Raw genomic sequence first — 19,251 nt, forward strand, 5'->3', positions numbered from 1 at the left:
CTCTTACTCTCTCTCCTCCATAGTGACCACTACTCTCACTCTCTCTCCTCCATAGTGACCACTACTCTCACTCTCTCTCCTCCATAGTCACCACTACTCTTACTTTCTTTCCTCCATAGTGACCACTACTCTTACTCTCTCTCCTCCATAGTCACCACTACTCTTACTTTCTCTCCTCCATAGTGACCACTACTCTCACTCTCTCTCCTCCATAGTGACCACTACTCTTACTCTCTCTCCTCCATAGTCACCACTACCCTTACTTTCTCTACTCCATAGTGACCACTACTCTTACTTTCTCTCCTCCATAGTGACCACTACTCTTACTTTCTCTCCTCCATAGTGACCACTACTCTCACTCTCTCTCCTCCATAGTGACCACTACTCTGTCTCCAGGCTCGAGTCACGCCCGGCGCTGTAACGACACAGAGAAGTCGTACTGTGTGAACGGTGGAGACTGTTATTTCATACACGGTATAAACCAACTGTCATGCAAGTAAGTGACTGGTCCTGTCCTCCTGCTGTGTCTGTCACTATGTGGCTTCAGCTGTGTGTTGTTCACCCAATCGCCAATCTCCTTCTCCAGACACGAAATGCCAAGTGTCATCAAGCTCATTGTAAATGATCCTCTCAAGGATTAGTCTGGGTGCAACATTAAAGGCTTCCCTGTTGATTGTAAACTCATTCTTCTTCTTCTCCCTTCACCCCTGTTTCTCTTGCTCTCGACAAACATTCATCTTTCCTCCATCTCTGATCTGTCCACTTCTCGACATCTAGGTGTCTTTCCCTCCATCTATTTCTCCTTCGTTCTCTTGCTCTCTCTCCCTCTCTTTCCCTATCCCTCTAATATATCTCCAGCTCGTTGCACGAATGGCTGCATGCTGTTTAACAATGTGTTAGCAAACAAAATGCAAAAGCATTCAAGAAAACAAGCAATACTAGAGATGAAAGACATGTACTTTTCCCAGGTGAACAAGGCCCCACAGACAGCCTAAAATTGTTCCGTTTCATACTGTGACAGACAGCCTAACAAAATATCTTGAGGTGTTTGGGTGCTTGGCTGGCTGATACCCTAACCTACACAGAACACTGTACTCTGTCAGGCTGTAGGAGGTAGACGTGTATCCAGTCATGTTGCCGGTGAATTAGGGGTTGTAAATAGAGCTTCCTGATCCTGAGTTGTGTGTCTGAGTTGTGTGTCTGAGTTGTGTGTCTGAGTTGTGTGTCTGAGTTGTGTGCAGAGGGACAGAGTTAGAGTTATGTGTGACAGAGTTGAGAAACAAAGACAGAGTTAGAGTTATGTTGTGTTTTCTCTTAGCCGAGATGTCGGTCTGTTTAGAAGGATCAGCTCTGTTCTGAATGAACCAAGCAGACTAGCGCAGGCGACAGTGTGGCACTGGCATTGTATGCTAGAGGTTAGCAGTCCTCAGACAAATCCCATTCCCTCTTTAGCATCAGAGAGAATTGAAGGAATGCCATTTTATTTCATTCAGATTAATGCTTTTTTTAAAAGAGAGATGTTTATATCTCTGTGGAGAGTGTTTCCCTTTTTATTTGTCTTGTTCACAGGGCTGACAAAAAGAGGGGAAGATAGAGAGAGGGGGGGTGAGATAGAGAGATGGAGATAGTGAGAGGAGAGAGAGAGAGAGAGAGAGAGAGAGAGGCGATGTCCTAGCATGGGCTTGCATGCTGCCTCAGTGTCTCTATTTATAACTGCATGGGAAATTGCTGAGTGGGCTCTTCTCTTCCAAGGAAGAGGTTCTTTCTTTAATTGATCCAAAATGCATAGTGAAGTTTTCTCTTTGGTACTATATGAGGGAAAAAATATATCCTGTACAGTTTTATGCATGTTATGAATATTCAGACCCTGTGAGACTAGTTCAATTGAATGCTGTTTTAGAGCATCAGGGATCAGCATATGTATGTGTTAGGGAGTATTATGCTGCCTGGACTCACACACTGTCGTTACAGTGTAGTTACATTATAGTTACAGTACGGTAAGTGTAAAAACATGTATACTCCAATCCCCCACCTTTCTCTCCTAGATGTCTATGAGTCCTTCAGCAAAGGGGTGCTTCCTTGCAGACTATGCCTTTGCAGTTTTTTAAGCCCAAACTCTTTGAAAGTGCATCTTGGGAAACAAATCCTGTCAATCAGTAATGTGTAATGGGTGTTTCTGCTGATATGCTTTTAGCTGTGACTCCTCCTGTTCCACCTCCCGCAGGTCCACATCTTCCAACCTTTCACATGTGATGATGTCATAGCGTGCAATGATGTCATAGCATGCAATTATGTCATAGCGATGACGCCATAGTAATGATGTCATAGCAATGGCATAACGCTCTACCCTCTACCTCTGACAAATACTATTAGGCTGTGCTCTGTTTCTAACTCCATGTTCTCTGCTCTCTTGTGTCCCTCCCTCCCTCCCTATCTTTATCTCTCCTTCCCTCCTCTCCTCCCTTTTTCCTCCCTCCCTCCCTCCCTCCTTCCTTCCCTCCCTCCCTCCCTTTTTTGCTCTCTCCTACTCTCCCTTTCTCCCTCCCTCCCTCCCGCTCTCACTTTCTTTCTCCCTTCCTCCAACCTTTTCCTTCCCTCCATCCCTCCCTTTCTTGCTCTCTCCTTCCCTCCCACCCTTGCTCCCTCCCACCCTCCCTCCCTTGCTCTCTCCCTCCCTTCATTTCTCTCTACCTCCCTCCCTCCCTTACTCTCTCTCTCCCTCCCTCCCTCCTTTCCCGTATATGTACTTTCTCCTTCGCCTCCTCTCCCTCCCCCTCTTCCTCTTTTCCCTCCCTCCCTCTTCTCCTTCTGTGGCTTGTTTCCCCCATCAGGTGTCCAAATGACTATACAGGTGATCGCTGTCAAAAATCCGTCATGGCAGGTTTCTACAGTATGTTCATTTCCTCCTGTCTGTCTGTCTGTCTGTCTGTCTGTCTGTCTTCCTCATTGGGACGCTGCTGCATGCTCTGGAGGGCGATATCTACCTGTGTGTGTGTGTGTGTGTGTGTGTGTGTGTGTGTGTGTGTGTGTGTGTGTGTGTGTGTGTGTGTGTGTGTGTGTGTGTGTGTGTGTGTGTGTGTGTGTGTGTGTGTGTGTGTGTGTGTACTTGCGTGAGTGTGTACAGTGGCTTGCGAGAGTATTCAACCCCCTTGATATTTTTCCTATTTTGTTGCCTTACAACCTGGAATTAAAATTGATTTTTGGGGGGTTTGTATCATTTAATTTACACAACATGCCTAACACTTTGAAGATGCAAAATATTTTTTATTGTGAAACAAACAAGAAATATGGCAAAAAAATATAAAAAACTTGAACGTGCATAATTATTCACCCCCCTCCCCCCCAAGACATTTAAATGTTTCCCCTTAAACCACTCGAGTGTTGTTCAGCAGTATGCTTAGGGTCATTGTCCTGCTGGAAGGGGAACCTCCGTCCCAGTCTAAAATCTCTGGAAGACTGAAACAGGTTTCCCTCAAGAATTTCCCTGTATTTAGTGCCATCCATAATTCCTTCTGTTCTGACCAGTTACCCAGTCCCTGCCGATGAAAAACAAAAGCATGATGCTGCCACCACCAGGCTTCACTGTGGGGATGGTCTTCTCGGGGTGATAAGAGGTGTTAGGTTTGCTCCAGACTTAGCGTTTTCCTTGATGGCCAAAAATGTTAGTCTCATCTGACCAGATTACCTTCTTCCATATGTTTGGGGAGTCTCCCACATGCGATTTTGGCGATCACCAAACGTGTTTGCTTATTTTTTTCTTTAAGCAATGGCTTTTTCCTGGCCACTCTTCCATAAAGCCCAGCTCAGTGGAGAATACGGCTTAAAGTGGTCCTATGGACAGATACTCCAATCTCCGCTGTGGAGCTTTGCAGCTCCTTCAGGGTTATCTTTGATCTCTTTGTTGCCTCTGATTAATGCCTTCCTTGCCTGGTCCGTGAGTTTTGGTGGGCGGCCCCTCTCTTGTCAGGTTTGTTCTGGTGCCATATTCGTTAAAAAATTTTAATAATGGATTTAATGGTGCCCCGTGGGATGTTCAAAGTTTCAGATATTTTTTTTATAACACAACCCGAACCCAACCCAATCTTTACTTCTCCACAACTTTGTCCCTGACCTGTTTGGAGAGCTCCTTGGTCTTCATGGTGCCGCTTGCTTGGTGGTGCCCCTTGCTTAGTGGTGTTGCAGACTCTGGGGCCTTTCAGAACAGGTGTATATATACTGAGATCATGTGACAGATCATGTGACACTTAGATTGCACACAGGTGGACTTTATTTAACTAATTATGTGACTTCTGAAGGTAATTTGTTGCACCAGATCTTATTTAGGGGTTTAATAGCAAAGGGGGTGAATACATATGCAAGCACGTCTTTAGCTTTTTTAATTGTTTTTACATTTTATGAATCAAGCATTTTTTTTCATTTCACTTCACCAATTTGGACTATTTTGTGTATGTCCATTACATGAAATCCAAATATTAAAGGTTGTAATGCAACAAAATAGTAAAAATGCCAAGGGGATTAATATTTTTGCAAGGCAATGTATGTGCATGCCTTTGTGTCTATCCCTTCCTCTGTTGTCCATCGTGCTGGTCCTTTACACAGTAGACCCCTCATTAATGGACAGAGATGCATGCAGAGAAACAGACAGCAGAGTTAACATATAGGTCTCTATGCATGCCCTCCTGATCATATGCTACACAGTAAGCTGCAGCAGAGATTGGATGATGATACACTGAATGGAATATACAGGGTTCAACTGATATGCAGCTTGGATGGCTTGATGCAATTCTTGATACAAAGACCGGTAGTTATCTGTGATGTTCTGACTAGATGTTAGTGAAGTAGCCAGTAGTTTTGCTGCAAATGGGCAACATAATGTTTCATCCAGAGAGCTCATCCTAAGCCAGTTCTTATATTCAAATCATTAAAATGCTTGGTTTGTTTGCCCCATCAATGTCCTGTTTACCATGTAACTACAGTACTGGTCAAAAGTTTGGACACATCTACTCATTAAAAGGTTTTTATTTGTTTTTACTATTTTCTACATTGTAGAAAGTAGTGAAGACATGAAAATATTAAATAACACACATGGAATCATGCAGTAAAAAAAAGTGTTATACAAATCAAAAAATATTTTATATTTAATATTCTTCCAAGTTGCCACCCTTTGCCATGATGACAGATTTGCACACTCTTGGCATTCTCTCAACCAGCTTCATGAGGTAGTCACCTGGAATGAATTTCAATTAACGGGTGTGACTTGTTAAAAATTATTTTGTGGAATTTCTTTCCTTCTTGATGCATTTTAGCCAATCAGTTGTGTTGTGACAAGGTAGGGGTGGTATACAGAAAATAGCCCTATTTGGTAAAAGACCATTATGGCAAGAACAGCTCAAATAATCAAAGAGAAACGACAGTTCATCATTACTTTAAGACATGAAGGTCAGTCAATCCAGAAAATTTCAGTCGCAAAAAAAGATCAAGCGCTATGATGAAACTGGCTCTCATGAGGACTGTCACAGGAAAGGAAGACCCAGAGTTACCTCTGCTGCAGAGGATAAGTTCATTAGAGTTACCAGACTCAAAAACTGCAGGCCAAATAAATGCTTCACAGAGTTCAAGTAACAGACACATCTCAACATCAACTGTTCAAAGGAGACTTTGCTGCCAAGAAACCACCACTAAAGGACACCAATAAGAAGAAATGACTTGCTTGGGCCAAGAAACACAAGCAATAGACATTAGACCGGTGGAAATCTGTCCTTTGGTCTGATGAGTCCAAATTTGAGATTTTTGGTTCCAACCATCATGTCTTTGTGAGACGCAGAGTAGGTGAACGGATGATCTCCGCATGTGTGGTTCCCACCGTGAAACATGGAGGGGGAGGTGTGATGGCGTGGGGGTGCTTTGCTGGTGACACTGTCTGTGATTTATTTTGAATTCAAGGCACACTTAACCAGCATGGCTACCACAGCATTCTGCAGCGATACGCCATCCCTTTGGTTTGCGCTTAGTGTGACTATCATTTGTTTTTCAACAGGACAATGACTCAACACGCCACCAGGCTGTGTAAGGGCTATTTTACCAAGAAGGAAATTGCTGCATCAGATGACCTGGCCTCCACAATCACCCGACCTCAACCCAATTGAGATGGTTTGGGATGAGTTGGACCGCAGAGGGAAGGAAAAGCAGCCAAAAAGTGCTCAGCATATGTGGGAACTCCTTCAGACTGTTGGAAAAGCATTCCAGGTGAAGCTGGTTGAGAGAATGCCAAGAGTGTACAAAGCTGCCATCAAGGCAAAGGGTGGCTACTTTGAAGAATCTAAAATATATTTTGATTTCTTTAACATTTTTTGGGTTACTACATGATTCCATATGTTATTTCATAGTTTTGATGTCTACAATGTAGAAAATAGCACAAATAAAGAAAAACCCTTGAATGAGTAGGTGTGTCCAAACATTTGACTGGTACTGTATGTGAGTGTTTCCTTGCCACTAGTAGGCCACATAGATGAGAAGAGCACTTTGAACGGGTTTGTCATTGTTGGTTTAAGCCTAGAGAACAGCTAGGGGACTTGGAGCACAATATGAATATACAGTTAATTGCCAAAATAAAGGAAACACCAACATAAAGTGTCTTAATAAGCCACAATAGTTTCAATGCACCTTGGCATATATTCTACAAGTGTCTTGTGTTGATGGTGGTGAAAAATGCTGTCTCAGGCACCGCTCCAGAATCTCCCATAAGTCTTCAACTGGGTTGAGATCTGGTGACTGAGACGGCCATGGCATATGGTTTACATTGTTTTCATGCTCATCAAACCATTCAGTGACCACTCGTGCCCTGTGGATGGGGGCATTGTCATCCTATAGGAGCATAGCCATGGTAGCCAAAAATATTTTTTTATACATGACCCTAAGCATGATGGGATGTTAATTGCTTTATTAACTCAGGAACCACAGCTGTGGGGAAGCACCTGCTTTCAATATACTTTGTATCCCTCATTTATCCCTCATTTACTCAACTGTTTCCATTATTTTGGCAGTTACCTGTACATACAGTATTGTATATATCTATATATGCATGCATAAATATGGTTAAAAAACCGTCTTTAAGCTATCATTGATGGCACGATTCACATCATACCAAGTTAAGAAACACACATATCTTACTACTGCTATTGCTCATGCTGTGCTGATAGAAAACACCTTTGTCATATTTGATCATAATAATTTCAGATGAAAGGTGTCAGAGCGATAAAGTGATATAACACAAGAAACAATAGGACACAATTACAACTTGTCATTAATCTATCGACCTACAAAGCTGTTCCCATTTCTGTGCCAACCAACATCTACAATACTGTGTTTTTACATTTGGAAAGTAACACACTGCTTTTTTCCTTTGATTTTCTCCACACAAAACAAAATATGTTTACCCCAGAAATGAGGTCTAGTAAATATGGCAGTAAGTGAAGTGGCTGTCTCTGTCTCTGCATGTCTCCTGCCTGCTTCCCTCTCTCTTTTATTAGTTATGCTTCTTTCTTTCCTTTTCTTTCATTTCTGGGGTCACAGAGCCGCGGCTGTCTGCGTTGTCTGTCTGTTACTGGACGTGACACCTGCTAATCACGATTATTATGTCACCGAAAGATTCCATACTAACCTCATGGTTTAGTATCTACTATCTATATATCTATGTTCCAATGTAGACGATCACTATCTGAAACTTTTTCTCTTTCCTTTTCATTGTGTCCAACTTTCTGCGTTGGCAGAGCATCTTGGAATTGAATTTATGGGTATGGAACAATTATTCATTTGAATGTATATTATTAATTTTAAGAGTTGCCAAGATCCTCTCACAGTCACACATTACTACTACCATCTCTCTAGAACCAATAGCTCTTCTCTGATCTGTCGATCTGTCACTCGCCCGCTAACCTACCTGGTCCAAAGACACTTGTCCCTCTGCATGCATGCTAGCCCTCTCTCTCAGATATAGAAAATCTAGAAACTATGCTTTCTTTGTAGTACACACCAAAATATTACTGTAGATAGGGAGACAGCAAAGCCACAGACATGTTGATGACCAAGAGGAACATATAAGTAGAAGATATTACAATGCAGGCACAATATATTTACCTGAGTGAGGCAAAATTAATTTTAAAATGTGTACTTTTGAGTCAGAGAGACAAATGTGACAGAAATTCGCTGATGGTTATCAGTAACACCACACCTGAGAAAATAGCCAGTGTCTCATAAGACAGCCAGCTGTGGTAGGTCTACCATGACCCAGTTGATTGGCATTAAATCAGAGGCTCCTGTAAGTGATAGTGACCTAGCTCCTTCAGTAGCAGCCAACCACCAATCCCTTCCCCTATCAGTACCCTCTTCTGTGACACACATACAATGCTTGGCTAAGGCTCTCTATACAGCACCCCTTCCCCGACCTTTAGCACTAAAACCCCCATCACCACCCCATTTTAGACCCCCCCACCCCCACACACACACACCCCCCCCCCCCACACACACACACACACACACACACACACACACACCTTCCCAGACAATCTTCCTCCACTATCTGGCCGTCGCCACCTTTCATCTTCCTTTGTCCACTTTCTTTCGTTCCCCCTCTCCCCATGTTCTGTTTGTTTTCCTCTGTCATTGTGACTTATCTGCTGACAATGTTCCACCACAACGAGCCTTCTGCTCATTGGTCATTTAAATGCCATCAGAGCACCTGACAGGGAGGTTTTCATAAAGCTTCACCATGACAACAGAGATTCACACTAGCTACACTATTTAACTGATAAAAAAAGATCAGAACACCACATTTAACCTTGAAAAATAATGATAACTCTCATGCAAAAGCTACAATATATTTCCCTTGTTAACATATGGGGATTGTGAGTTATCTGTGTTTTATATTTGTGCATTCTCTGGTCAATTTAAAGGTGTTTATTTAGTTGGCGGTGAGTTTTATGAATATCCCCAAACCATTGTGGTGTTTTTGCTCTAAAATGCTTTTTTCCTTATGATTATCATCTGATTCCATCATACAGGCATGTGTCCTTAGACCTCTTTGACATACATTCCATAGACATTGTGGTACATTTGTGCACGTAGGGAAAGCAGAGGGGGAATCCAGACCAACCACACATTGCAACATATAGGTCTATGTAGGATGAGGGCTAGTTTCTGAGAGATTGTTTGAACTTGACATACAGTAAGCCTACAGAAGCAAACATTGCCAGTAAATAAAAGAGTCTACTATTGTTGAACTGTTTAACTGTTACACACTTGTACATGTATGAAACAGGACAAATATAAGACCACCCTGACTGAAACAGTCTATGTTGTGGCTAAGCCACTGTTAGCCTACAGGGTTGGTACCATCATGGTTAGTTTTTGTTTTGTCTAAGGTTAGCACTACTAAGCTGGAGGAGAAAGACGATTGGTTACTTTCAGGGAGGTTAGAGGTCAGAGGTTAGTGATGAGTATGGAGGGAAAGAGGAGGTGCCGAGTTAGCTTTTGTTTGATTATTTCCGTAGAGTAGCGCTCACACGTGTGTGTGTGTGTGTGTGTGTGTGTGTGTGTGTGTGTGTGTGTGTGTGTGTGTGTGTGTGTGTGTGTGTGTGTGTGTGTGTGTGTGTGTGTGTGTGTGTGTGTGTGTGTGTGTGTGTGCGTGTGCGTGCGCGCGTGCGCGTGCACGTGCGTGTGTGTGTGTGTGTGGTTTGTTCACAGAGGCAGAGGAGCTGTACCAGCGGCGGGTGTTGACCATCACAGGCATCTGTGTGGCACTGTTGGTAGTGGGCATGGTCTGTGTGGCGGCATACTGCAAAACCAAGTACGTACTGGTACTGTACAGAGCCCACCCAGCCGGGCATAACTGGTTGAAATTATTTCAACCAGTTCCTCACAGAGCCCAGGAGGCATTCACTGACTGCCAGTGATCACAGCTACAATGTCACAGTCGGAAATTAAGCTTTTAAACTTCTTAGATGAGCTTTACTAACTAATTATATATATATTTTAAACGTGTTAATGTTTGAAGCCGGATATTTCAATGACAGACAGAACAGAATTTGTAAAATGACTGCATTCCTGTCAAACTGTAGTTTGTATTTATATACATTTTCTGATAAACTTTTTCTGTTCTTATCTACTATCTTCCTCAATGTCTTCTAGAACAATAACACATTACACTTTTTCTTGCGTATGTCCTACAGGAAACAGAGGAAGAAGATACATGGCCACCTGAACCAGAACGTCAACCAGAACCAGTGTGTGGAGCAGCCCAACCGCATGCTGGCTAACGGTCCCAACCACCCTGGGCCAGGGCCTGAAGAGATCCCCATGGTGGACGTGAGTCACTACAGCCCCGTACACACTCAGGTTGTACAACTGATGTACAACACATTTGACACAACGGTTGTGATACAATGGTTATTTCTGTTATACTACAGAGAGTTTGTCTGAATAAAAACACTTGAGGTGTCTCAACAACCGCTGTGTAAACACTTTTGCTCAGACAAACCTTCCGTTGGATCACAATTGTTTTGTCAAATGCATTGTACACCAGTTGTACAAACTGAGTGTGTACAGGGCCTACAAGATACCTCAGGCTCAGAAACAGTATGATTCTGATTGTAACGGGTGTTATAACACGTTCTTATTCCAGTTTGGCCGGAAGCCTGCCGACACAGCATACGTCTAGAGCCAGGACTGTCTGCAGGCCGTGGGAGAGAGAGACAGATTGCCATATCGCCCATACCTATACAGCTCCCACAATGCATATCTCTCTCTTCCTTTCACAGTACATCTCAAAGAACGCTCCTACCACAGAGTGTAGTATTATACAGCATGGACCAGAAGAAGCTGTAAACTACGCAGGAAGCCGAATGTCCACCAGATCCCACCACTCATCTACAGTCTCCCACAACTCCAGGTGCTGTAGTGGCATACACACACATAGACACACACACATAGACACACACACACACATAGACACACACACACAAGCACACACACACACACAAGCACACACACACACATAGACACACACAAACATAGACACACACACATAGACACACACACACACATAGACACACACACACAAGCACACACACACAAGCACACACACACACATAGACACACACACATAGACACACACACACATAGACAGACACACAAGCACACACACGTCAGGACATTTCTGTGGCTCAGAAATTTCATAAAGCCCTCTCGTTACTTACTTCCATCTCTGTTTCTCTCTCTCCCCTCTCCCCGTAGACATGAGGAGCGGACGTGGAGTATAGAGAGGACAGACAGTATGAACTCAGACTGCCAGTCGGGGGCGCTCTCCTCATCAGTGGGCACCAGTAAATGCAGCAGCCCGACCTGCATGGAGGCACGGGCACGGAGGGCCGCCTACTGGGGCTGTTCTGAGGGAGCCAGCCTGCAGTATGGAGACTCCTACGACTCTCTGAGAGACTCACCTCACAGTGACAGGTGGGATGACAGTATGAATGTTTTCCCACGATGTGTACTTGTATAAACTACAGAATGACTACTTGTCAACTGTCTCAGTTTTGGGCCTCTGAACTAGATTTAATACAGTTTTGTGTGTGTGTGTCTCTGTTTCCCCCCTCCCCTCCCCACAGGTACGTGTCAGCGTTGACGACACCAGCCCGTCTGTCGCCCATTGAGTTCCACTACCCCCCACTGCCCCCCAAGTGCCCACCTTCCAAATCACATCCCCCAACACAGGCCACGCCCTCGCCCTGCCGCCTGCCGCCGCAGCCTACCAGCGGGATGACGACCAGCCCCTGCTGAGATGCCCCCAGGTGACCATGACCCTGCCGCTACACTCACTAGCGACTACACACATGGCAGAAAGCAGGCCATTTTACAACTGCGACTCATGAGTCATATTTTCCACTTCCTTGTTGTTGTAAGTAGTGTATGATGTTGTTAGTTGTAGACTAGAGTATCTTGTGTGTGACGTTCTCTGCTTCGGTCCCTGCAGGATGGACGGTTGTACCGGCAACCCCGTCGCCCGCGCCAACCCTACCTGACAGAGAGCACGGGCAGCCTTCCATCCAGCCCCTACCGTCTCCCTGACGACGAGGCCTATGAGACCACACAGGAGTACGCCTCCTCCCGTGAACCAATCAGGAGCCGCCGGCGCCCGCGTCGGAACCGCCTCAATGGACATGTCTCCCAGCGTGCAATGGGCCTACGGGACAACAGCTCTCAGAGCTTCAGCCAATCAGAGGAGGAGGAGGAGGAGGAAGAAGAGGGGCAAGGAGAGAGCACTCCTTTCCTCAGTATGCAGAACATGAACATGGAGCCGTGCGAACGTGGGTACCGATCATCTACCGCCCCTGCACCGAACGCCGACGCACGGACTCACCGGGCGCAGGGGCGGCCAAGCACCCGCAGCAACGGACACAGTAAAAGCTCCCAGTCGCGCTCCTCCAAAAATGATAACACACCCCTTTAAGACCCGCCCGCCTTGACCACTGACCTCTAACCCCTGACCCCGACCCCCCTGACCCACCTAAAGACAACAGTGGAGTAGAGACCTGCACCTAGGAGAAATATTTTTATTTTGTATAACAGACAGATATTCTAAATAAATGAAATATTTATTTTCATTTCAGCAAAAATTGTCTACTAGCTAACAGCAAAGACTTTTTTTATAGGGAAAAATATTTATATGTAAAGTTTTTGATTTACAGCGTTATGAGAGAAAAAAATGATTACGTGCCAATTTTTTCACAAGTTAGATAATAGAATAATATTGTGGTGCCTTTTGCTGTGTGCTGAAGCCAGAGGTCCAGTTGAGTTTTTGTAGCCTTTCTAATACAGACTCCTCATTTTATAGACCTCTTTACTTTGACTTCCTCTGATTTAGGATCTCCCTGTTTGAACTGTGATATGATTCTGGCATCATGCAATATGAGTCAACCCTGTGTAACGGTGTATGTTTACATGAGTATGATCCACACGCAGTTGTTTTTTCACGGGGGACCTTTATCACAGACGCAACTGGATGTGGTGTCCTGTCCTGGTACAGGAAGTGAAGCGCTAGTTTTTGATGAGTCGCTCCAACAAACTCACATCAGTCATTCATGTCATCATCCGTCCACCTGTCATCGTCTGTGTATTGTTTCAGAGGAATGCAGGTGATCCAAGGTACCTGCACAGGTGTTCAGGGTTTTTAAATGGGAATGAGTGTAGGTGACGGTTGTGGTGTGTGTGTGTGTGCGTGCGTGTGCATGCAGGTGTGTACGCACTCCATGATGAGTCATAGTCTGGTCACAGCAAGGGAGACATGAGTGTCCATTCAGCTATGAGGGTGTAGTCACTGTTAAACTGACATACTCAACCGGCCAATCGTCATGCTGCCAGAAGCTCCATTGCACTGTAAAACCTCCATCCATGAGCATTCATTGGCCAGGGAGCTGCCAATCCTACCAATCCAGTCAATCCAGCCTGATTCTAGCCTACATGGACTGCCCTCCCCCATTCCTATGCCAGCAGCTTAACTAAAGCCGCACTGTGTCTCAGGACTTTCACATCCCATCAAGAAAAAGACTCCATTTCCCAAGAACCACCATGGTCCATAGGCCAGATCCATTATGTCCCTCTTCCTTGTCTGTTTTCATCTGTGATATAGTATGGAGCTATGGAAACTCTTGAAACTTGAAAAAAAAAGTGGGTTTTAAAAATGCCAAAATCCGCTGATATGGAGTTCATGTTGAGGCTCTTGGATGATTGTTCTATGACAGTGTAATGAGACAGGTTTGTTCTGTGATGATGATGAGGATGAGGATGATGATGATGATGATGATGATGACATTGGCTCGTAGTGATGATGGCACTGGTTTGCTGTGTGCTGTGACAAGTGACACAGGTTAATTTTAAAGTCTCTCCTACGTTGACTGACTCACTGCAGTGTGTTTGAGTCTGTTCGGTTTGTCTTTGTTTCATCATAGCCAACAGACGGTTTGTTATTATCGATTATTGCATCCTTTGTTGCATTCCTATACCTTTATTATTAACACACGTATACCTTGCTTGGTCATATTGACTGAATGATCTGATATGTGTCTGTCTCTGTCCGACCCCGCCCTCTTGCCAATGACATCATAGAGTATGACATAACCTATTATCATGGGATATGTTAGATTTACACATTACAACAGCTTGTCCACTCCGCTATGGGTTACAGGCATTCCTCAGAAAGGGTGCACCTCAGAAATACTATGAGATTAAATGGACAGAGAGCATCCCGGGCATTGTGTAAAATACATGAGTCCCCATGAGTTGGTTTTAAATGAATATTTTAATTTGCCCCTTTACCAGTAGTCTCACAGGAGATGCATGTATCACAAAAAAAAATGTTATAGTAAGTACCATATAAAAAATGACAACCAACTCCTTTGATGAATTCAGAGGATTATTGTGGACGATCATTTAGAGATATTCATGTTATTTTCATGGCCCAAAGTTCCGGCTAGTTTGTCTTAGTATCACTGTATTCAATCTGGGATTTGCAATGTAGGATACTGCCAGTGACGGTAGTGTGCTTCTAGTGGTAGTTCAAATGTAAAATCCCCCCTTTACCTCCTTCCCTTGCAACCAATATTTCCTACCTTCTACATTTACTCTCTCTTTCTCTCACGCACACACACACGCACACACACACGCATGCACGCGCGCACACACACACACACACACACTTAAACACAACACACACCCTTCAACACGACACATACACACACACACTTAAACACAACACACACCCTTCAACACAGCACATACACACACAATGTTTGTGTTTTTACAGCAGTTGTCCTCATCTCCTTTACGCCCCCTCTCCCTCTCTTCTCCCCCTGCCCCCTGCATGTCCTAGCGGTCCAGGTAGTTGGGTGCATGGGAAAAGAAGCAAGCAAATCGTTTTCCACTCAGTGAAAAGTGTCTTCATTTTAACATTCAGCAATAAATCCCCGTTTCTCATGTCTCCATTCTTGGAATATGCTAGAAGTTTTTTGCAAGTTTTATCAAAACATACTTGTAAAAAAGAAAAAGAAAAATCCAAACCACCTCTTCATATGAAAATAAATCTTTATTCCTACCATTTTGAAAGTGTTGTCATTCTCTATCACAAAGCGGCCTCCTCCTTCATTGACCCTCAAAGTGTAGGGGGGATTCTCAATCTTACGTCAGAAGCTAGTTTTACCTGCCGATTTATGATTGTCTATCAAACTGATAATAGTTATTCTGATTTATGCTGATTCCATTCATCTGTGTGACAGGTAAGGGTCAATCCAGCAAAATAGACTTTGAAAACTTCTAGCCACTAGGTGGCAATATTTTCATGTTTTATCTCTTCCTTTTCAGACTCATATTTTCTACCCCAGCAAAGTATATTGCATCCTCACACGTAACCAGTTTCCCTTTTATAGATCAAACAGGTTTTTCCCTCAAAGTTTTTCATTCCTTAGTGTGGTTATTCTCTGATTACGGATAGGTATGATTTTTATTGCCTGGAATATTGCTGGCATGATTCATCTGATCTACCGTTCTACTATGCGAAACTCCATTACTTAGATGGTCATCTTGATTTGATGCAGTGGTGAAAAAAGTACCCAATTGTCATACTTAAGTAAAAGTAAAGATGCCTTAATTATAGAAAAAGACCCAAGTAAAAGTCACCCAGTAAAACACTTGTTGAGTAAAAGTCTAAAGGTATTGGCTTTTAAATATACTTAAGAATCAAAAGTATATGCAATTGCCAAAATATACTTAAGAATCAAAAGTAAAAGTAGAAATAATTTCAAATTCCTTATATTAAGAAAAGCAGATGGCACAGTTATCTTTTTTTCTTTATTTGTCTTTATGGATTGCCACAGGCACACACCAACACTCAGACATCATTTACAAACTCAGCATTTGTGTTTAGTGAGTCTGCCAGATCAGAGGGAGTAGGGATCACTAGGGAGGTTCTCTTGATAAGAGTGTGAATTGGACCATTGTCCTGTCCTGCTAAGCATTCAAAATGTACTTTTGAGTGTCAATGAAAATGTATGGAGTAAAAAGTACATTATTTTATTTACGAATGTAGTGTAGGAAAAGTTAAAGTAATACTACCTAAGTAGTACTTTAAAGTATTTTTACTTAAGTACTTTACACCACTGATTTCATGACAAGCATCAAATAGATAAATGAAGGGCATAATTAGGAGACATTATGGTAGTGATCTCACACCCTCACGCCCAAACTCAGACACACTTCTCAGACAGGTTGAACGGCCTCAGAGAGAGAGGTAATGTTCTCTAGTCAAAATGTCCCAGTACTGTGGTATGTGGTTGTATCACCGAGCCCTCTTAAGATCAAATCAACTGTATTTATATAGCCCTTCATACATCAGCTGATATCTCAAAGTGCTGTACAGAAAGATGAATGCACTAACTGCAAGTCAATCTGGATAATAGTCTGCTAAATGACTAGCATGTCAATGTCAATGTAGACACACACATGATGAATTCATCAGATGTCTCATCTTCTTGTTGAATAAGATCCACCAACTCTGTTTATACTGAATACAGATGTATGGAGCACACCTCATTCCTGAGACGCAGAGGGGACTGATCTCTCAATGCAAATGGACTGTTGTGAACACATACAGTGGGGCAAAAAAAGTATTTAGTCAGCCACCAATTGTGAAAGTTCTCACACTTATTAAAAAAGATGAGAGAGGCCTGTAATTTTCATCATAGGTACACTTCAACTATGACAGACAAAATGAGAAAAAAATCCAGAAAATCACATTGTAGGATTTTTTATGAATTTATTTGCAAATTATGGTGGAAAATAAGTATTTGGTCACCTACAAACAAGCAAGATTTCTGGATCTCATAGACCTGTAACTTCTTCTTTAAGAGGCTCCTCTGTCCTCCACTCGTTACCTGTATTAATGGCACCTGTTTGAACTTGTTTTCAGTATAAAAGACCCCTGTCCACAACCTCAAACAGTCACACTCCAAACTCCACTATGGCCAAGACCAAAGAGCTGTCAAAGGACACCAGAAACAGGCTGGGAAGACTGAATCTGCAATAGGTAAGCAGCTTGGTTTGAAGAAATCAACTGTGGGAGCAATTATTAGGAAATGGAAGACATACAAGACCACTGATAATCTCCCTCGATCTGGGGCTCCATGCAAGATCTCACCCCGTGGGGTCAAAATGATCACAAGAACGGTGAGCAAAAATCCCAGAACCACACGGGGGGGCCTAGTGAATGACCTGCAGAGAGCTGGGACCAAAGTAACAAAGCCTACCATCAGTAACACACTACGCCGCCAGGGACTCAAATCCTGCAGTGCCAGACGTGTCCCCCTGCTTAAGCCAGTACATGTCCAGGCCCGTCTGAAGTTCGCTAAAGAGCTTTTGGATGATCCAGAAGAAGATTGGGAGAATGTCATAAGGTCAGATGAAACAAAAATATTACATTTTGGTAAAAACTCAATTTGTCGTGTTTGGAGGACAAAGAATGCTGAGTTGCATCCAAAGAACACCATACCTACTGTGAAGCATAGGGGTGGAAACATCATGCTTTGGGGCTGTTTTTCTGCAAAGGGACCAGGGCGACTGATCCGTGTAAAGGAAAGAATGAATGGGGCCATGTATCGTGAGATTTTGAGTGAAAACCTCCTTCCATCAGCAAGGGCATTGAAGATGAAACGTAGCTGGGTCTTTCAGCATGACAATGATCCCAAACACACCGCCTGGGCAATGAAGGAGTGGCTTCGTAAGAAGCATTTCAAGGTCCTGGAGTGGCCTTGCCAGTCTCCAGATCTCAACCCCATAGAAAATCGTTGGAGGGAGTTGAAAGTCTGTGTTGCCCAGCAACAGCCCAAAACATCACTACTCTGGAGGAGATCTGTATGGAGGAATGGGCCAAAATACCAGCAACAATGTGTGAAAACCTTGTGAAGACTTACAGAAAACGTTTGACCTCTGTCATTGTCAACAAAGGGTATATAACAAAGTATTGAGATTTTGTTTGCTTTTGTTATTGACCAAATACTTATTTTCCACCATAATTTGCAAATAAATTCATAAAAAAATCCTACAAAGAGATTTTCTGGATTGTTTTTCTCATTTTGTCGGTCATAGTTGAAGTGTACCTATGATGAAAATTACAGGCCTCTCTCATCTTTTTAAGTGGGAGAACTTGCACAATTGGTGGCTGACTAAATACTTTTTGCCCCACTGTACAATCTTGGTTTCTGCTGGGGCAGTGACATTACTGTGTCTCATTCTGTTTAGTAAAGGTTGTTTCTGCCCTTGTTGTTACAACACACACGTTGACATAATGCTTAACATTCCATACATTGCAGTGATTTGGGCATGCAGTTGAGCAGGTGTTTGCACATCTCGTAACTCCAGTTCTACCTGACAGGCATTGAAACCCTCAACAGTCAGAGACAGTTAAAAATAAATGCCTGGGAAGAACTATGTACAACACAATGTTCCACAGATAAAGCACTGATACAATGCTGATAACAAATCATTGATTTGTGTTAGATCAAGGTGAAACTGGGAGAAAAAAAAAATATATATATATATGTATATATGTATATATGTATATATGTATATATATTTTTTTTTTACATTTACATTTTACAGTATTCTCTTCCAGCTTGGTGTTTGTCTGGGGTGGGCTAGAAGTATTACCCAGTTCAAAGTGTGTGGTTTGCAAATCAAGTCAAATCAAAGTTGATTTGTCACATGTGCCAAATACAACAGGTGTAGACCTTACCGTGAAATACTTACTTACAGGCTCTAACCTATAGTGCAAAAAAATGTGTTAGGTGAACAATAAGTAAGTAAAGAAATAAAACAACAGTAAAAAGACAGGCCATATACAGTAGCGAGGCTATACAAGTATTAGCGTAAAAGAGGGGTTGGCAGGTGGTGGGTGGCGGGACACAATGCAGATAGCCCGGTTAGCCAATGTGCAGGAGCACTCGTTGGTCGGGCCAATTGAGGAAGTATGTACATGAATGTATAGTTAAAGTGACTATGCATATTTGATAAACAGAGAGTAGCAGCAGTGTAAAAATAGGGTTTGGGGGGACACACACAATGCAAATAGTCCGGGTAGCTATTTGATTACCTGTTCAGGAGTCTTATGGCTTGGGGGTAAAAACTGTTGAGAAGCCCTTTTGTCCGAGACTT

At 43.1% G+C, this 19,251-nt stretch overlaps 1 pseudogene; it reads left to right on the forward strand.

Annotated features, from left to right (window-relative positions):
- The window catches only part of LOC135526593 (pro-neuregulin-2, membrane-bound isoform-like), a 67,985-nt pseudogene extending 52,848 nt beyond the window's left edge, over nucleotides 1–15,137 (forward strand).
- The last annotated feature ends 4,114 nt before the right edge of the window (nucleotides 15,138–19,251 follow it).

The sequence above is a fragment of the Oncorhynchus masou genome, chromosome 32 (genome assembly GCF_036934945.1).
Source record: "Oncorhynchus masou masou isolate Uvic2021 chromosome 32, UVic_Omas_1.1, whole genome shotgun sequence".
In the NCBI taxonomy this organism is placed as follows: domain Eukaryota; kingdom Metazoa; phylum Chordata; class Actinopteri; order Salmoniformes; family Salmonidae; genus Oncorhynchus; species Oncorhynchus masou.